Below are 20,841 nucleotides of genomic sequence, written 5' to 3'. Positions count from 1 at the left end.
CTCGCCAACTTAACCAGGAAATGGCAGAGCTAGGATTGGAACCCAGGAAGCTTGGAGCTTAGAAGAGAGCTGCTAGAAAAGTGGTTGTTTGATTCCCAGAACTGACATAAAAGAAGACAAACATGATGCCGAGTGCCACTGACCCCTGTTTGCAGTGGTGGGTAGTGATTGACAGGTGCATCACTGGCAGCCAGCTTACCCTAACCTACATACAGAGTTCCGGGCCAGTGAGACTCCTTGTCTCAAGTTTGGCCCAATCACCTTGGTCTTAACCCTCACTCTTTTGTCTTACATTTGGTTTCTGATAACACTTTTCACTTTCCAGTCTCTGAAAACACATGGTGACAAATCATCATGACATTCTTGTTGTTAATCCAGTTATGCCGGCTCATGCATGTAGCTCAGCACTTAGGACACTCAGGCAGGAGGATCTCAAGCTGGAGGTCAGCCTGGGGTACATGGGTCAACCCTGCCTCACAGACAAGATGGAACAAAGCAAAATACACATAAAACGCCTGAGCATGGCAGCATGTTTCTAAAGACTTGTTCTATTGTGTATAATCTTTGTCACAGGTCACCCGAGATCTGCAAGGCCCTGTCTGTCGTCTCCGCACAGCCTCCACCAGCAGACATCTAAAGATCTCCATGAAGATGAGGTGTCTCATCAGAGTTGTTGGGACTTACCCACAGAGGGGTCCCTAAAACCAAGGGACATAGGGTGGTGTTAAGATGCCTAAGTCCAATGCCCCCCACTTCATAGCCTCTAGGTCTCGGTCGTTTCCAGCATAGAGTAAGATAATAAATATTTGTTATTGTTATTATTATTATTATTATTATTATTATTGTTGTTGTTGTTGTTTTTTGAGACAAGGTCTTTCTGTAGAGTCCTGGTTGTTCTGGAACTCACTCTGTAGATCACACACTGGCTTTGAACTCTGATTCACCTGCCTCTGCCTCCTGAGTGCTGGGATTAAAGGCGTGCCCACTTGGCATTAGCTATTATTTTTAAAAAGAATGTTCGATTTTACATAATTTTTTATTTTTGGTTTTTCGAGACAGGGTTTCTCTGTGGCTTTGGAGGCTGTCCTGGAACTAGCTCTTGTAGACCAGGCTGGTCTTGAACTCACTGAGATCCACCTGCCTCTGCCTCCCGAGTGCTGGGATTAAAGGTGTGCGCCACCAACACCCGGCTTGATTTTACATAATTTTTTATTGTGGCTGTATATGTATATTTGTTGTGGGTATATAGACAAATCCACATGCATGAAAGTACACATATAGATATCATGGGGACATGAGTTCAGATGCCCAGCTCTGGGGAGGCAGAGGAGGGTCCCTGGGGTTTGCTGGCTAGCAGACAAGCTGAACTGGCAAACTCTAGGTCCAGTGAGAAGCCCCCCCCCCCACATACACAAAGGAGGGATGATATTAAGGCAAACACACAACACATTCAAGATTGTTTTTGGCTATATAGTGAGTTTGAAGCCAGTCTTGGATGCATGAGACCCTGAAATCCCTTCTCAAAGAAAAAGAAGCCCTCAGTACCATGAGATACATTCATAATGTGGTGTAGCTATGATTAGTGTATACTTCCAGAACTTTTATTTTTTTGGTTTTTCAAGACAGTTTCTCTGTGTCGCTTTGGAGCCTGTCCTGACACTCACTCTGTAGAACAGGCTGGCCTGGAACTCCTAGAAATTCACCTGCACTCTGTCTCCCAAGCCCAAGCGCTAGGACTAAAGACATGTGTCACTACTGCCAGGCCTCAATAACATTCGATTAAGTAAGTGGTAGCCCCAACTTCGCCCCTACTTAGTGACCCAATGCAGCTAAGTGACTAAGTGACCTGCTTCCTTGTATGCTTTATCTGGGTGCTGGCATCTGAACTGGGGTGGGGAGCTCCCAGCCTGATCCCTCTTCACAGGTTGGCTTGGCAAGAATGTATCTCAGCTTTGCTTGCACTTATTCTAGAACAGGGTCCTTCATTCTGTGATGTTTCCACTTCTGCTTATGACCTAGTTTGATGGCCTGAGAGCCCCCCAGGGCACACCTGGGGAAGGTCTGTGCCTGTGACCGCCTCCCTTGGGCGGTGGTGATAGAGTGTCCACCGTGCTTTAGCCCCTCTCACTTGGTTCAGCCCCTAGAGTCACCCACCCCTTACCTGGCAGTCTATCCCCATTCTCCATCCTACTCCTTGGCCCTTCCCATCCCCCACCCTTCCACTGAGCCATACCCCAGGCCTCCTGATTTCCTTTCTGCCTCCCTGTTACCACCGTTGACAACATTATAATCATCCATAGCCTATCATGTCTATTGCTGCTTCCCTCTCTACCTCCTACTGGGAAGACAGCAAGAAGGGATTATTTATTTATTTATTTATTTATTTATTTATTTATTTATTTATTTATTGGGACAGGGTGTCACTTGGTAAACCTGATTGATGTGGAACTCACTATGCAGATACCTGCCTGTCTTTGCCTCCCAAATGCCCATCATGGATTGGATAAAGGCACATATCACCAAGGTTGGACCTATAGGGAGTTTCTTTTTCTAGTTCATTTTTCAAGACAGGGTTTCTCTGTGTAACAGCCCCGGCTGTCCTGGAACTCACTCTGTAGACCACTCTGGCCTCAAACTCAGAGATCTGCCTGCCTCTGCCTCCCGAGTGCTGGGATTAAAGGTGTGCGCCAACACCCACCATCTGGAGTTTCTTCTTGCTCACTCCTACCCACTTTCTTCAGGATCTCAATTAGCACAGGCTGTCTCTAACTGGCTGTGTGGCTGAGGATGACCTTCACTTCTGACCCTTTTGCCTGCACCTCCAGAGTGCTGGGATTGCAGGTGAGAGCCACTAAGCTTGGTCTTTTGCAGTGCTGGAGTTCTGGATCCAACTCTACCACCAACTGAGCTATTAACTGTGGACAGACGTTTCTGTCCCATCTAGTCCCACTGCCATTTAGTCCCAAATAAACACAGAGGCTTATATTAATTATATACTATTTGACTGATGGCTCAGGCTAGCTCTTTCATAATTATTAACTGGTTTCTATTAATCTGTATATCTCCATGTGGTCTTGGCTTACCAGTGATACCCAGACAGCTTGCTTCCTTGGCAGCTACATGGCATTTCCCTGGTGACTCACTCTCTTCATTCCTCTTCCTAACCTTCTCCTGGTCTGGTTGCCCCACAGGCTACATTCTGCCTGTCCACTGGCTGAAATAGCTTTATTCATCAGCCAATAAGAGAAACATATATTCACAGAATACAAAAGGACATTCCCCATCAATTAATACACTCTTAGTCTCAATAAAGGTGAAGGTTAATGTCTGCTTTGTTTCATGATATGGGGCATCTATAATTGGGACCAAAATATATTTATTAACCAGATCAGGGAATGGAGACTGTATGATAGTTTGGAATTCTTTAATTTAAAAATGAGGTTGAGTTCAGTGTCTAATATGGCAGTCTGAATGTAATTGACCCCCACAATCTCTTAAGGAATGGTGGCACTATTAAGAGGTGGGGCTTTCTGAGCAAATTGGGAGCATGGGAAGAGGGGGGAGGGAGCTAGGAGAATGAGAAGGGGAGAAGAGGAGGGATGCAGAGGACATGAGGGAGCAGGAAGGCTGAGTCAGGGGAAGAATAGAAGATAACAAGAATGGAGATACCATAATAGAGGGAGACATTTTAGGTTTACAGAGAAATCAGGCACTAGGGAAATGTCTACAAAGATGACACCAGGTAATAATCTAAGCAACAGAGGAGAGGCTACCTTAAATGCCCTCCCCTGATAATGAGATTGATGACTGACTTATATGCCACCCGGTAGCCCTCATCCAGCAGCTGGTGGAAGCAGACACCAACAACTAATCACTGAGCTGAACTGGAATCCAGATGCAGAGAAGGACAAGTGAAACCCACAGAAACAGCTGACCTGAACATCGGGGAACCCTTGCTCCCCAGACTGATAGCTGGGATACCAGCATGGGACTGATCCAGACCCCAGGAACATGGGTTTCAGTGAGGAAACCTCAGAAATCTATGGGGCCTCCTGTAGTAGTTCAGTACTTATCCCTAGCATAGGTGTGGACTTTGGGAGCCCAAACCACATAGAGGAATACTCCCTGAGCCAAGACACACGGGAGTGGGCCTAGGCCCTATCCCAAAGGATAGACTCTGATGACACCCTATGGAAGGCCTCACCATCTAGGGGGAGCAGAAAGGATATGTGATAGGTAGGGTTTTAGTTGGGGGGGTTGGTAGGGGAGGATGAGAGGGAGAGAGAACTGGGATTGTCATGTAAAGCAATCTTGTTTCTAATTCAAATAAAAAATCTGCAAAAAAGAGGTGGGGCTTTGTTGGAGTGGGTATGGTCTTGTGTGTCACTGTGGGGTGGGCTTTGAGGTTTCCTATGCCCAAGACACTGCCCAGGGTCTCAGTCAACTTCCTGTTGCCTGCAAGATGTGGGACTTTCAGCTACTATTCCAGCACCACCTCTGCCTGCATGCCACCATGCTCTCCACCATAATGATAATGGAAGGAACCTTTGAAACTGTAAGTGAGCCATCCCAATTAAATGTTTTCATTTATGAGAGTTGCTGTGGTTCTGGTGTCTCTTCATGGTAATAAAAACTCATGCCAGGAGGTGATGGCACAGACCTTTAATCCCCAGCACTTAGGAGGCAGAGGCAGGTGGATCTCAGTGAGTTTGAGGCCAGCGTGGTCTACAAAGCAAGTTCCAGGACAGCCAGGACTGTTATACAGAGAAACCTTGTCTCACCGCCCCCCCCAAAAAAACATAAAAATAAAAACAACAATAGCAACAAACTCCAACAACAACAACAAAAACAACAAAAACTCTAACTAAGAGAATGGCCATTTGTGTAGCAATAATAATAAAAACTCAGAGACAGATATCAGAAAAGCAAAGCAGCCAAGCCAGTAGAGAGTTCTTACCTCTACCAAGGCTAAGATCAAAGGGGAGCAATCCTGTCCTCAGAGTGACTGCAGACTACAATGCTCTCCACCACCGCACCGAGCTCCTGCCTTATATTCCTCTCTAGTGATGGGATTAAAGGCATGTCATCCCAAGTACTGGGATCAAAGGTGTGAGCACTGTGTCTCTTTTATACTGATTCACTCTCATGTAGACCAGGCTGGCCTTGAACTCACAGACATCTATCTGCCTCTGTCTCCCTAGTGCTGGGATTAAAGGTGTGGCAGCCAACCACTAGAGAGTTCAGCATTTTTGCAGGCTTAACTAAATAAGATACATCCTGGACATGCAGCACTTATGTCCCCATGGTAAGTGGGATCAGGTGCTAGTGTTCAGGAAGAGAGGCCTGTGCAAATCACTTAACTGTCAGCAATACGGTTAAGGCCGCGGGTATGTGCCATGAGATGGGTTCAATCCCCTAAAAGAAAACCAAACGAAACACAACTGTCAGCAAGCAACAGTGTCCTCAAAGGTGGGGGTGACATGAATAATGTTCACATCATTCGGAGAAAGTGGAATAGGTTGACTGGTTTGGATGACTTGACCGGAGTGCCAGGCCATGGCGGCACATGCCGATAATCTCAGCACTTAGGAGACTTTAAGGACAGTGTCGGGTGGGTACAAGGCTAGTTGGAGGCTAGCTTGGGTTAAATGGACACCTACTTCACATCCTCGTCTCTCAAAAGAATTTGGCAGGAGCCTTGTGTAAGGGCAAAATAAAAGTTAGCCTTTGTTATCTTATGTGCTCTCTGGGGTCAGGCTTCTGCCAGGTGGCACAGTTGCATTTTCTGTGTCCACCAGCAGGTGGTGGCCCAACCCCAAAAGAGCCCTTTTTCCTTTTTTCCTGGGCGCGGGGAGGATTGGGCGGGACAGATCTGGGCACTGACATTCATACTTGCCCTGATGCATCAGGACTTGGGGTGAAGTGCCTGCACTTCCCTCTGTTCTCGGTAGTCGTTGGCAGACGGAAAAGGTAGCTTCGGTCACCACGCTATAGGACAGCCTCTGTTTCCATCCATACTGTGAAAGAGAGACATCCTGGACGAAGTTGAGGAACTACTCGGGTTGAACTAGATAAAGGACTTCTCGAAGGAGCAAGAATCGGGACTCGGACGCTGGTGATAGACGACTGTGGCTGGAGGTTCGTCGCAGCTAAGACCGAGTGATGACTCGCAGGATGAATATCTGCTCTCCTAGTTCAAGAAAGCCGGGCTGCCGTTCGGCGAGGACCCGCTGTAGGAGCCTGCCTAGTGACGAGCTGCGCTGTAATGCAAGATGCTACCAGCAGAGAGCGGCAGGGAGCCATCCTCTCCTGCCCGCTCCCTCCAGCGCCAACTAGCTCTCTCGGGAACCTCTGGACCTAGCCAGCCTGGCTGGGCAAGATCCGACTTGTCAGGTGTCCCTCTGCTTTTGAGAAAGCTTGTCCTACTTGAGAACACTGGCGGAGAAGGGAGGTTCAGCCTTAAGCCAGAAGCTATCTGACTTAGTCGAATCCTTTTTCCCTGAAGTCAGGAATGAGTGGCACTGGCCACTCTAGTTCCAGCAGCCCTGAGACCCGGTAGGGCAGATGGGTGCTCCTTGAACTCCTTATTACTCAGCCCTGGATGGCCCCCAGGAAGCAGGGGGTTCCCACCCCATCCCACCGTCGCCAGTTCCCGCACTCTCTTGGGCAGGCTCCCAGAGGCCCACAAAGGCTCTCAGATGGAGTTCTGGGCCATGCACCGCTGTGCCCTGGGACCGCGGCCTGCTGGCTCTAGGCACTGCAAGTCCCTGGCCCTCCCCTGTCGGGCTTTGTCCACTGTCCTGGCTCTGGGCTGGCAGCAGCTGCTTGCTATGGGAGGGGAGGGGTAAATATGGAGGCTCTGTGGCTTTCCTTTCTAGCCGCCCCATTTTGTTCCAACACCTCTCACTGCTGGTCCTACCAGACAGGGCCTGTCTGGAGGGAAGGGTCTCTCCCCTTCCCCACACAGGCTTTAGGAAGTAATCTCATTTCCAGATGACATTCTGAGGTTCCAAGGACTCAGCCCATCCTCTGTACCTCCCTTCCCAGGCTCCTGACATGTGGCTTTCCTCGTCTGTCTCTCTAGAGACTTTGGCCCACTCAGGGACTGGTCCCTGGCCTGGTATTCATTCGTTGGTTTCTATTGTATGCTTTCTTGGCTCATGGTAGACCTGGGAACTCCGAAAAGAGAGAAGGGACCTAACCCCCAATGAGCAGCTGTCCAAACAATATGAAGGTGCAAGTTGCGACTGGGAAACCACTGAAGCCTGGAGGGGTGTCCCCCAGGTCTAGGGAAGTCTTCTGAGAGGTCTTCTCCAAAGCTGCTGAAGTAGCTCCCACCCAAAGGTCAGGGCCCATCACCCCCCTGTTTTGTTTTTTTGCATGCTTGTTTTGTTTCAAAACCACTTTTAGTATTTACAGCTTTGTTCTTTATCTGCTGATGTGTTCATCTGAATGCCTGTGATGTGTCAGGTGCCAATCCAACTCCCAGGGATATAGAAGTAAAAGAACACAATTCAAACTGTCATGGAGCCTATGGTCTAGGAGGTGGTGGCAGGAGAGACAGACGGCCAGAGTGAGTAAGTGAACAGAATATGTGCACATGTGTTGTGGAGGGAAAGAAAGCAGGGGGGTGGAGGCGGTGGTGAGGGAGGGAAGTGGTGGGGGCGGGGCTGTGCAGATCTGTCGGGGAGGAGTGTTTTAGGAAGGGGGCACATCACAGCCAAGGGTCCTGAGGTCAAATGTGTCTGGCACAAGAGAGGATGGGTGTGGCTGGGGAGGAGAGGGCAGAGAGGGGCTGGGGAAGAAGCAGTGGAGGACTCTGGAGGCCACATGAAGATGGCATGATGTTGGGGTTGAGCCACAGAGAGGCACTTCTTGAATTTGAGCAAGAGAGTGAGGTCTTTCCATCCCACAGCCACCCTCCCACAGCAGCTGTGCTTGAATGCTTGGGGTGTGGAGTGGAACCAGTTATGAGGCCACAGTGACAGTCAGGGAAGAGAAGGTGGTTGGACTAGCATGGTAGCAGTGGGACTGACCAAAGTGACCAGCTTGGGACATAGGTGGGATGTCCCTGACTATCTGGGATTGGATGTGGTGGAGAGGAAGGCAAAGGTGGCTTTGGTTTGCGCTGGGTGGGTGGAAGAGCAGGAAGAGGGCTGGGGACTTCGCTGGGCTGAGTTAAGGCAGGAACCTCAGCCAGTAATGGTATCTAGGTCTGACCTGGGGGGTCACATGCTGGCACTCAATGCATTTACCTTGATTTTGAAGCTAGTCATATCATCTGGGAGTAGAGAGTGGGGGAGGGCCAAGCACTGAATCAGAGAAAGCTGAGGGACCAGGCAGCATGACTAGGGAAGTCCCAGAAGGAAAGCACAGAGTCCCAAGACAGTGTCAAACACTACAGGGAATAAAGAAGTCTACAAATTGGATATGGGCTGGGCACTGCCACAAGGCCCAGGCTACAGTCAGCCTCTAGTATCTTTATATATGATTTGGGTGGGCTGGGCTAAGTATCTACTTGCATCTACTTGGGGGTGCAAGAAATGTTGTCTTTCCCTGGCATCCCTTGTGCCAGGCTCACAGCATGGTGAGAAGAGAGTGGGTGATCCCAGCTCCTTGAGGTGTCTGCAAACTCAGGTGTCCTTGTGCAACACCCAACCTGCACATCTATACTGAGGAGCTGTGCTGGTGATTCTCATGAATGGCGATCGAGTCTCATGAATGGTGATTCTCATGAATGAATGGTGGTTCTTATGAATGACATCATGGATTGTGTGAGGGCAGAAGAGCCAAGAGCTGGCTAGAGTCTGTTAATATTGATGGCCATCTTGACAGGATCTAGACTCACCTAGGAGACAAATCTCTGGGTATGTTGGTGAGGGAATTTCTAGACTGGGTTAATGAGGAGGAGGGCCCACCTTAAACGTGGATAACACCATTCCATGGGCTGCGATCTTAAGCTGGAAAGGAAAAAGGAGAAAGAGCAAAACACCAGCATCCATCTTTCCCTTTCCCGACTATTGGAAGGCTACCAGCGGCCTCAAGCTCCTGACCGCAGGTCTTCCCCATCCACCGCAAGCCCAAACCAGCCCTTCTCTCCTGAAGCTGCTTTAATCAGGTATTTGGAGAAAGTACTAATAGAGAGTCTTTGAGAGAGAGGAATTGGAGACAGCCGTCAGGGACAGCTTTCAAGGAGCTCCCACGTCCTGTGGAGAGGAATGAGGACAGTGGCTGGAGGGCTGGGAGTACCTGGCTGTGGGAGGATGGGTGACAGCATGTGCCTTTCCTCCTGCCATTCTTCCCTGCTCTGTGTATGGGTGCTGGGGATACTTGTGGCAAGCTAAACCCCATCTTACAGGGCTCCGTCCGTGGGAGACAAAAGTAAAGAGTCACTTCCACGAGGGCCTCAGGCATGCTCGGATGCTGGATAGGTACTCTAACCACTGAGCTACCTCTCCAGTCCCAGACAGTCATCCTTACAAGAGCCATGGCCACTGAATGTACACATGTGCTAGGCTCCACAGGGACAAGCACCCAGCTCATCAGCCCTTTTGTCCCTACTTAGCCCCATCAGTCTAGTCTACCACCGTCTGAATGGGGGAGATGGAGTGGGGCCTAGAAAGGTGGTCTGGCCGTGACCTGGGAGGGTGTGCACGAGAATGGCTGGTGCCTCTACCTCCTCCTGAGCCCCAGCCACGGCCATCCTCCTCAAGGCGTCAGGCCCCCATCCCTCAAGATGTTTCTGCATTCAGAGGGTGTCTGAGAGCCAGTGGGAGGCAGAAGGCTATGTTCTAAGCCCTCCCTCAACTGCCCACTTGGTTCCTTAGGTCCCCTGAAACCTGGGGCAAATGAGGTCTGCTCTTGGCCCATCAGTGTTTTTACCTGTGAAATGGGTTGTAGGATTGTTTTGAGTCAAATAGCACACAGGGAAAGCGTTAGAGGAGACTGTGGGTTTGTTTGGTGACCAGAACCTAGAAATTGAAGTAGAGAGAGGTGCAAAGTGGCCTCCTGTGGTAGCCCCTGCTTCCCCTTCCTCAAGGCCTGGGCCTTCTCACCCTTCCCTTTTCCAACCCCTAGGGTTTAGAACCCCTTATGTCTCTCTGAGAGGTAGGATTTTGCTCTATTGGATATTTACAGCCAAGAAGTCCTTAGTGTGAAGTCCAGGCGCAGTTGGTCAAACTCCTCCAGGAAGCTGCAGTCCTGGGGTGGGTGGGGGTCGTGACTAGCAGGAGGATAGGCCAGGGCCGCGTGCTTCTGAGTCCCCAAGTGCTCTCTCATCACCCTTACCGGCTTAGCTGGCCCTATCATTACTCCCATCTGCAGCAGGGTCTGTCTTTTGTCTCCTCTCTTCTGTCCCTTCCAGCACTGTCCTCAACTCCCCTTGTCACTCCCAAGTCTGTCTGTACCTCTGGGTGCCTATCTCCCTCTGTGACTCTCTCTACTTGGCTCACTAAACTCCAAGGTGAGAGCTCCCAGGATGAGAATGGGGATTCTGGAGTGGGGGCAAGGCCCATCCCTCTATCAGGGACTGGGACAATTGGGACAGTGGTTGGGACGGCCAGAGGTTCGAGGACAGAGGCTGGGCCGGGCGAGGAGGGGGGCGGAACCTCGTGGAACTCCCCTCCCCCACTTTCTTAAAGGGTCCAGCGCGGGCCTATATGGGACAGGGGTGGCCGCGTCCTGTGGGTGGGCGCCCCGCACAAGGTCGTGCGCTTGTGGCCAGGCGCCGCGGGTGGGCCCTCCTGGTGGCCACCGTCCTCTCCGGGCTGCGCGCGCGCCGGCAGCCCCTCCACCCCCCCCCCCGCCCTTCTCGTCCTTCCCGCTCCTCCCTCCCTCCTTCGCTGCTCTGTTCCCTCCCTCCTGCAGTCGGTCCCCTCCTTCTCTGCCCAGCCTCTCTACAGCCGAGGCTCCAACACCTGAGAGGACAGAAGCGGACGCCGGGAGCTTCAACAGGAGGCGGCACGGGACCGCGGGTCCAGGGGTGGCTTCCGCATGGCCCCGCCGTGAGAGGGGACCCAGTGGCTGGGACCCGAGCGGTGAGTGGGGCCGCGGGCCAACTGTGTCCCTAAGGCCTGCATGCTCCGGGACCCCGCCCCTCTCCTCAGAAGGCCAGCTAGACACTAGAAAGGGGTTCAGGGTGGGGAGAGGAAGGCCGGCTGGGTGGCGGGAGCCGCCCTCCGCCCTTTTTGCCCGCTAGGGTCTGCTAACAAAGCTACATTTCGAGATCAATTCTGTGGTGGCTGGAGCATCCAAAGGATGCGGTTGTCATGGAGATGGGGCAGTGACAGGAAGCCCAAGATGGTCAGGACTGGGCCAGGGAGTAGGGGCACCGCCAAGAGCTCCATTCCCGCCTGCAGGGCGGACGAGGCTGCCGGCCCAATTGTCTTCCGGGCTCTGCCTCCCGGTCCCCTCCCCCTTTTGTATAATCAGTGTCAGTGTGTGCGTTGGTGGGGTGCCAGTGTCAGTTTGGTGGTCCGTGCTTGGGGTGTTGTGTGCTGGGGCCTGCCACAGCTACCTCCACAACGGAACATCTTTGAGGATTTATTTCTCTTTCCAGTTTCCCAACTTTGACAGGCAGGCCTGGGGCCCAGGCCTCTCTGCAAGAGCAGGGGTTCGCTTGGGGGCGTGGCAGGCGGTAGGCAAGGCCAGGCCTCACAGAATGGTTATGGCAGCATTGAGAGGAGGGGTCCTTGGAACCAGGTGCTGGGTCTGGGGGTGGGCAGGGAATCCAGATGTGGGGACCACCCTATTCATCTGGCTCTCTTCTAGACTCCGGTCCCTGGAGGATCTGGGACTCTCTGAAATAAGAGCCGGAGCATTGTTTCCACACAAGACCTTGGGCCCACTGCCCACTGTCCACCCCTTTGTCTTAGGTCCATCTTGTCCAGACCAGAAAGAGATCTGGGGGCAGATGCAACAGTTATAATGCAAGAGGGCACAAGACTCCTCCTGGCAGCTCAGGACAAGCTTGGCTGAGGTGGCTGAGACCAAACAGCCTGCCCTGGGTTTGCTGGTGTAGGAGAGTGGGCCTGGGGGTAACATTAGGGTTTTCCCAATCCCCTCCAGACCCTGGAGAAAAGAGTTGCTTGAGGGATAGTAGGCATGGAGCATGGGGGTCACCTCTGAGTCCACCCCCATTCCCGGACAGACCTTCATCCTAAGGAAGCTAGAAGTTCTGTGGCCTGGGGTCTATGAATCAAGACAATGGGCCAGCCACTCTTCTTGTTCACTCAGAATCTGGAGGAGAGAATTGCTCCCCCAAAGCCCTTTCTCCTGCTGTATGGTGCTAGGCAGTGGGTTTTGAGAAGGGCTTCTGTAGTGTTTGATCCTGGAGGGAGGAGCAGGCCCACAGGCATGGCCAGAGCCCTCAGAGGGTTCCCACACATTGGGGTGAGTAGGTAGGTGTGGCCTAGCTAAAGGCAGAGGAATGACAGGTGTTCCTAGAAGGCCTCTTCAGCTGGTGCCTCCTGCAGGGTTGAGGTCTCAATGCTCAGGTGGTTTGTCCCTGGAGCTCTGAAGTGCCTTGTGCCAGGTCTCCTTCCTGTGGGCTGGCCCCTGTGTGCTCATTACCAGGGAGGGGCCACATGTCCCAAGTAGGTCTAGGGTCATTCCTCAAGGGAGAGAGAAAAGCTAGCTGGGATGACTTCCTGTTCTCCACAAGACTGAGAGACAGGGCCTGGAGATGTCACACTGCCCTGCTTCCATTGATGGAGCACAGCAAAAAGTGTGGGGGTACCCCGATACCTGTGAGTTTTTGGAGGGAGACACTCACTATTGCCCCTATTCTGATGGAGAGGCCTCTGGGCCCAGGGAGTAGTTGTTGTCTCCAAGTATCTTGTGGAGATGGGGCTTCTATCTGGGTAGGACTTTCTGAGGCTCAGACCTGTGTCCCCAGCTGTATGTCCCCACCCACCTTCTCTTCTGCCCTGGAACTACAGCTTAGGGCAGCAGTGGGCCTGAGCACCTCCCTATCTGCATGGAGTGACCTTGGGAGATACTGAAGCACTACACTGGGGTCTCCTAGGGAGGTGAGATGAAGGCATTTTTCTCTGGGCAGCCTGCAGACTGAAGCTACCTCTCTTAGCAGATGATGCTCTAGACCAGATGGTCTTTTCCAGGAAAATCTGTTTTGAGAAGCATCTTGTGTCTGGGGTTCCATATTTAGACTGGCTCCTTCTACGGGAGGATATACTCAGACTGTCACCCTTCAAGGGATGTTTGGGGGTGGGGTGGGTCCAGGGCTACACTTGGCTCCTTGCCACAGCTTAACCATGATGAGGAGGTCCTTCCCTGGCTGTGATATGTCCTGCTGGTCTCTCTGGGGTCTGGTCATGCCCTGGGAGCCCTGTTCTTTACTGAGCTTGGTTCACAGTAGAGTCAGGCTCATTGTGGGTGGTGAGTCCTCCCGAGTTGTGCCCGCATGTTTGGGTGACTGGTATTCTGGTCAAGGCAAGCCCATGGCCCAGCTTGCTTCAAGGCTGTGGGTTGTTGCAAGCAGCAGCACCCTTTCTAGCCTCCTGCTCAGAAACCCAGTTTGCAGCAATGCTCTTTGGGGCCTCTTCCCGAGCCACTTTCATCCAGCCTCACTCTGCATACACCCACACCTCCTTCACTCAGAGACCCAGATTTGCTAAGGCCAACATCTGGCCATGCTTCTTCCTCCCTTCCTCCCCCTCTTTTGAAAGTTGAAGGCTTTATTTTTTAATTTATTTAACCTTTATTTTACGTGCATTGGGGTGAAGGGGTCAGATCCCCTGGAACTAGAGTGACAGACAGCTGTAAGCTGCCATGTGGGTGCTGGGAATTGAACCCCAGTCATCTGGAAGAAAATTTAGTGCTCTTAATCCCTGAACCATCTCGCCAGCCCTCCGAAAGTTGAAGGCTTTAAAATCCATCTCCTTAAACTATTTCAACATAGAATCAGGGATATTTTCCCCTGCAGAACAGTTCTACTATTATCATACCCAAAAATTTAGTGATGATTCAGTTTGTTCTTACATTTAGCCTGCATTCAAGTTTCTCTAGTGGCTCTAGTAACATCTTTTGTAAGTATCTGTTATGGATCTTTCATGTTCATTTGTTTGGTTTGGTTTTTGAGGCAGGGGTTCTCTGTGTAGCCCTACCTGTCCTGGATCTTGCTATATAGACCAGGCTGGCTTCGAACTCAAAGAGATCTTCCCGCTTCTGTCTCCTGAGTGCTGGGATTAAAGGTGTGACACTATATCTGGCTATAAATGTTTCTTTTTTTGATCAAGGAACATACAGTATATTTAGTTTTTATACACTATATTTGGCTATGTTTTAGTTCTGGATTAACCTCACTTTTCCCTCCTTCCATTTTTGAAATGGGGGTTTTAAGCTGCCCAGGCTGGCCTCAAAGTCATTGTGCAGCACCGAGGATGACCTTGAACTCCTGACCCTCTTGATGCCACATTTTTTTTTTTTTTTTTTTTTTTTTGAGACAGGGTTTCTCTGTGTACCCTTGGCTGTTCTGGAACTCACTCACTAGCTCTGTAGACCAATCTGGCCTCAAACTCACAGAGATCTGCCTACCTCTGACTCTTGAGTGCTGGGATTAAAGGTGAGGACCACTGCCTTTAAACCATTGCTTGGTGATTCTACATTTTATCTGCTGGGATTATGAGCAAGCTCCACCATGCTCAGCTAATCACCTGACTTAAAAAGTTTTTTTTTTTTTTTTTTTATCCCTTATACTGTTTTAGGAGTTGTGTAGAATCTCCCATGTTCTGGTTTGTCTTCTTGTTTGTTCCTGATCAGGTTTAACATTTGTGGCCGTATCCCATAAGTGATGTCCCATCCTCAGTGTCCCATCAGAGGGCACACCTTACAATAGACAGTGTTATGTGAGGCCACTCAGCTGAAGGTCTATTCGCTTCCATTCTTTCTTCGATTTTGCTTGGGCAACCCTGCAGCAGGGGCGTGCAGCTTTCTACCATCAAAACAGCTCAAAACCAGTTCAGACTGGATTGCTCTCAGAGTGTACTGCCTCTGGATGGAGGCAGATGCTTCTCAGGAGGGGAGAAGTGAGGCCTGAGAAAGGAGTGAAGGGTGTGGGGAGTGTGAGGTGTGTGGCAAGAAAGATCCAGAACCCAGCCTGGGCAGAATAAGGGCTGAAGTTGGCTCTTCTCCCCTCACCCCCCAGGTATTGGGAACCCCTGAGGGATTTTACAGAGGTGAGTGATAGGGTCATTTTGTGCACTGGAAGGTTCTCTGAGGAGGAATAGGATAGGTTGGGTAGCATGTTGGGTGAAAGCTCATTTAGGAAGTTGTGATGTGGTCCAGTACAAGATGCTTGGAAATTGTGATGCTTCTGTGTAGCACTTCTCATGGGTTGTGTTGACCTGGTGGGACAGGGGACTGGGGAAAGGATGCAAGGAGAGCCTAGTGGCAGATGGGGTTTGGGTGTGTGGAGGAAGAGGATGGAAGACACCACTTCTCAAGTTGCTGAAGCTTCTTCTGTGGTGAGGGATAAGGAAGGCCATACACTACCTGCAGCAGGAATGGCTGGTGAGCTTCCAGGCACCAGCCGGAGTACTTGAGCAAGTGAGGGACCAATGTGTAGGTAGGTAGCTGTCCCTGCAGGAGTCAGGAGACTCTTTCCTTCTCAGAATCCAGTTCCTCAGCTCATGCCACTCTATCAGACTCTATTAAAGCTCTCCCTAGTAGACCCCAGTGTTTGGTTCCCTCCAATGTGAGGAAAACCCAGCCTGGCCCCATAGTTCTCACAGTAGGTCCAACCCACAACTTCAGCTGACTCTGCAGCTGGCCAGCACTCAGGTTACGGCCCAGAGCTCACTGCCTCCTCCTCCACTCAACATTTCCTCGTTGGCCCTTACCCGGTGTCTATTAGTCAGGGTTTCTATTGCTGTGATGAAACACTGTGAGCAAAAAGAAAGTCGGGGAGGAAAGACTTTATTTGGCTTACACATCCACTGTTCATTACTGAGGGAAGTCAGGACAGGAACTCAAACAGGAGCTGGAGGCAGGAGCTGATGCAGAATCCATGGAGGAGTACTGCTTACTGACTTGCTCCCCATAGCTTGCTCAGTTTGCTTTCTTATAGAACCCAGGACCATCAGCCCAGGGATGGCACCACCCACAATGGGCTGGGCCCTCCCCCATCAATCACTAATTAAGAAGATGCCCTACAGCTGGATCTTATGGAGGGATTTTCTCAGGTGAGGTTGCCTCTTCAGATAACTCTAGTTTGTGGCAGGTTGATGTAAACTGTCCAGCACACTTGGTTTCTCCTTGCCCACATCCCTTTCAGTCAAAGTCTGGGAGAAAACAGAAGTCTCTGCTCCCTCAGTTGCCTGGACCAAGTTCACCCATCCTCCTGTTTCTGCACCTCTGCCCTGCCTTCCTCCTGCCACTGTGGGCCAGGGCCACATGTCCTTCGCCTGCCTAAGGTTACCCCTGGCCTGGATACCAGACCTTATCACCTCTCACCTGCTTGAAGACACTGTTCAGCAAGTGTTTCCTTCTGAACCATAGTTCCCTTCTCTGTAAGGTCATTTAGGAAGGGCCTTGCTATTACTTCTGGAAAGATTGTTCTTGGTCGTCTCCAGCCAGGGCCACCACATCACTCCTCTTTCTAGCAAAAGCTATCCAGACTCTGCATCCTCTCCTCACACATTCTGACTACTCAGTCGTGAGCTCCCCCTCTGCATTCCCTGACTGCGTTTCTCAAGGTCACCAGTGACCTCCACATTAGTTCAGCAGCCAGCTTCCCCTCCTTGCCTGTAACACGCTACATCCTGTCTCCTTCCTTGAGACGCTTTCAGATGCTTTCTCGGCTTCTAGGTCACTCATTCTCCCGTTTGCTTCCTGCTTTGTGTGCTGTTCCTCAACTTTGGTTGCTGGCTCCCTTCTCCCTTGAAATGGGAGCACTCCAGGACTCAGTCCCTGCACAGCTGCCTGGCCAGGACTTACACCGACTTCACCTACTGCTGCAGCTTTCAATGCCACCTGTGCCTTGCAGGCCCCACACCCATCTGTCCATCCGTGTGTTCATGCCCCCAGCCTTACCGTCCCCTGAAAGCTCCAGGTGCTTGCTCTGCACTTTAACTTTCATGCCAACCAGATGCCTCTAATTCAACTCCAACATGGGACTCCCGTCTTTCTCTTAGACCTCCCCTTCCTCCCCTTCAGGGGTGGCACCTCCATCCTTCTGGCTGCCGGGGTCAGAACATGAGCATCTGAAATGGGCAAAAAGCTGAGGGTGGAACTCTTGGCTCGTCTTCTTGGCTATTGAAGGAGATGGAGAGAGATGCTCAGACATTGTGCTCCCCCAATGAGCAGGCTTCCTCTATGTCCCCTGCAGCACACAGGCCATGGGTTAGGTGTGGGCCCTAGAAGCAGGGTGAGCCCATGTACCTTCTGAAGCTGGAGGGAGGCCGAGCAATGGGCAGGTGGCAGTGGACTCCCAGAACCTGGACAGCCTGGTTCTTTGTGATTCTAGATTGTGACGGTCTTACCCAGCAGGGAGGCCAGCTGCGGGGTGGAGTTCCCTGTTCTACATGACTTGGGATTTGAAGGCAAGATGCTATGGATTTCATTAATGTTAAGGTTTCTCCGAAGAAGCATGCTGATGTATGCAAATGTTAAGCAAATGAGGCTGCCAATTGTCTGGGGGCTGTAGGGAGAGAAAGCTAGGGGATGTCAAGGAATGACCTTTGTGGAGTGGCCCTGAAAGTCCCAGTGGCACACACAGATGGATGCAAATGCGTACTCATCCCTGGGGCCTCTTCCTGTTCAAATGAGACTACAGGAGGCTGACCTCCTCCTAATAGGCAAAATGGGCGGGGCTTGCTAACAGCTTCAAGCCAGAAGGGGACAGTCACTCAGAACACAGATTTTTGGCTCTTACTTAACCCCTTGTGTGGCTCATGTGCCTTGGAATGGAGGAAGTTATGAGCCTGGCCTTGAGGTGGGGAGTGTTGGTGTGGCTGTCTTTTTTTGTTTTGTTTTCGTTTTCAGTTTTGGTTTTTGGAGACAGGCTCTGTATAACAATCCTGGCTGTCCTGAAACTCATTTTGTAGACTAGACTGGCCTCAAACTCCTTGAGGTCCACCTGCCTCTGCCTCCCAAGTTCTGGGATTAAAGGCATGTGCCACCAACTCCCAGCAGTGTGGCTATCTCAAGTGTTTGCTTAAGGGTAGGGGGTTCCTTCTCTGCTCACCCCACTTGTCCCACAGGACTCATTCACTGTCTCCTCCCTTATGCTGGGCCTCTGGAGCTCCTGCCTTGGAACCTGACAGTTGCCAAGGACAACGGTCTCCAAGGGTGAATGGCCTGTGCTATGTGCTGCTCTTGTGAGCATCCCACCTAGGGCATAGGCAGCCAGCTGGTTCCTCTGCAGACCTGAGAAGCTTCTGGAAGGAAGTAGACAAGGCACTTCCTTGGATGCAGCCCTCACCACATTTCCTTCAATACTACGTTTGAAGGAAACTACGTTTCACAGGGGCTGCTAGTTTGTTTTATTTTGTGGATGGTCCAGAGGCTTAGGAAGATGAGTGACCTTCCTGAAGTCACATGGCTGGTGGGGAGCAGAGATCTCCCCAAGGCTCCTGGGTAGTCATGTTCCCCATATTTTCCTGGGTTCCTTCTGCCCCAGGGAGTGGGATATTGAAGTACTTGGGTGACCTGACTTGGGAAGGCTCCTGGACCTCTTGGATGACAGGAAGAGCCTGACCTTTGGATCTTGTGGCTGGCAAAGGCAGAGTCAATGAGAATGAGATATGTGGTCTAGGGATACCACCCAGAAGTCCCCCTCACAGTTGCCTGTTGTTTGTGCTGTCAAGGGCATGGTAGATCCTTGTGGAGCCCTGGAAGTGCTCAGGTCTGGGCCAGTTTGGGTCCCAGGCTGGTGAGGGGCAGAGCTGGCCAGCATCTGTTCTCAGCATTTGCTATATGCCATTATCACTCCAGCCTGAAGTTCTGAATTGTCCCTTCTCCTGTCTCCAAATTTTCCACCAAGAGGTGGAAAGATTTCTGCCCTGGGTGTTCAAATGTACGTTTAGCTGTCCTTGACATTGTCCTTAGGTTTGAAGGTTTCTCATTCCACCACGACACCCAGAGGAACTATCTCCTTCCCTCTGTGTGGTTGTCTGGGCCTGAGTATGTATGCACACATGTATGAGCCCACAAATGCATGTTATGCACAGCTAAGCATACAGGTGTCTCATAGAGCAAGCCAGCCTGGAGCATGCCCACTGGCCCTGACCTGGTGCTTCCCACAGCCCCTGGCTTGTACCCGAGCATGGAAAGGACCATAGAATTGTCCAGCCCTGCAGCAGCCTTACTCCAAGCATGTCCCTCAGTGTTGCCTAGCCTCTGCCAAAATGGAGATGATAATTATCCAAATTACTCAGCCAGCAAATATTTATAAAGCATCCCTATGTGCCGGGCATAGCAGGCTCTTGACAGCTGTGTCCATGACAGGTCCCTGCCCTGACTGGACTTACATCTTAGTGTCAGGGAGGTGGTCAGGAAATAGACATATGGGGGTTTGGAAAGTTGCAGAGATGGCTGGCAGTCAAGTGCTTGATGAGCAAGGCTGAGGACCCCAGCTTGGATCTCCAGCATTGATATAAAAAGCTGGGTGTAGCCTGGTTGTGGTGATACACACCTTTAATCATAGCACTTGGGAGGCAGCAGAGGCAGGCAGATCTCTGAGTTTGAGGACAGTCTGGTCTACAGAGTGAGTTCCAGGACAGTCAGGTCTACAAAGAGAAACCCCATCTCGAAAAACCCAAATGAAAACCATGCAATAACAACAAACCAAAAATACCCCCACCAAAAAAAGCTGGGTGCAGTGGTATGTCCCAGCACCCCCAATGCTGGGGAGGCAGAGACAGGAAGATCCCTGGGCTCACTGGTCAGCTAGTCCTGCCAAATTGGTGCACTTCAGGTTCAGTGAGAGACTCTGCTTTAAAAAATAAGATGGAGAGCAACTGAGGCAGATACCCATGGTGACCTCTGGCTTCTACACATACATGCACACATATGCACACCAACATGCACATACATGTGTACTCACACATAGACCAAAAACATAATTAGTTAATAAAGGAGAGTTTGCATTTTTATTGATACTCTAAAGCTCAGAGGAGTGTGACTGGTTGGTCAGACAGGGACTCTGTTGGGTGGGTGGAAGAGCTTTGGAGTTGAGCCTTGAATGGCAGGAAAGGCAGTCACTCAATGACCCAGAGAAGCAACATTCTAGGTCAAGGGTATAGCCAGTGCAAAGGCTCTGAGGTGGGAGTGAGCTTGGGGAGCAGAAAGAGGCCAGTGTGGCTGGGGAGGAGACAGCAGAGTGAGCTCAGGCAGGACTTTTTAGGCCATGCTGGGGAGCCTGGATTTTCATTTAAGGGAGATAGGAATTGCTGGAGGGTTAGGAAGGAGGGAGCACATGGTGTTATTTATTTTTACAGTATCCTCTGGCTGCCATCAGGGAAATGGGGAAGGGGACAGGGTTATCTGAGGAACAGTTGAGATCCAGAAAGTGTGTGGCTCTTCAGTCACTCTTGGCCCAGCTGGCTTCTGCTGTCATTATGGTCTCCATCTTAACTGGTACTCAAAGGAGGCCACTGAGCCCAAGGTCATCCCAAGGACTGGGGGTAGTGAAAGGCTCCAGGAAAGGGACTTGGATCAGGCTAAGAGGCAGGGGGTCTTGAGTGCTGCCAGCTTGTCATTTGCAAGGTTCTCCCTGAGACAGATGCTCCGTGGCCCAGCTCCACTCCTCTGCTCTGGCCACTGCTTTGGGCTGACTCTCTTAGTTGAGGTTTTGGGGTCTTGATTTCATGGGAGGATCCAGCC

At 51.1% G+C, this 20,841-nt stretch overlaps 1 long non-coding RNA gene across 1 annotated transcript in view; it reads left to right on the top strand.

Moving 5' to 3' along the window:
- LOC118238233 overlaps window positions 1-825 on the top strand; it is a 54,164-nt gene extending 53,339 nt beyond the window's left edge. Inside the window, exon 2 of the long non-coding RNA XR_004768009.1 lies at window positions 574-825. This is a non-coding gene — a long non-coding RNA (uncharacterized LOC118238233). The remainder of the gene's footprint in view (window positions 1-573) is intronic.
- The last annotated feature ends 20,016 nt before the right edge of the window (window positions 826-20,841 follow it).

This window comes from Cricetulus griseus, chromosome 2, assembly GCF_003668045.3.
Source record: "Cricetulus griseus strain 17A/GY chromosome 2, alternate assembly CriGri-PICRH-1.0, whole genome shotgun sequence".
Lineage (NCBI taxonomy): Eukaryota > Metazoa > Chordata > Mammalia > Rodentia > Cricetidae > Cricetulus > Cricetulus griseus.
This window is presented reverse-complemented; position numbering and strand designations above follow the sequence as displayed.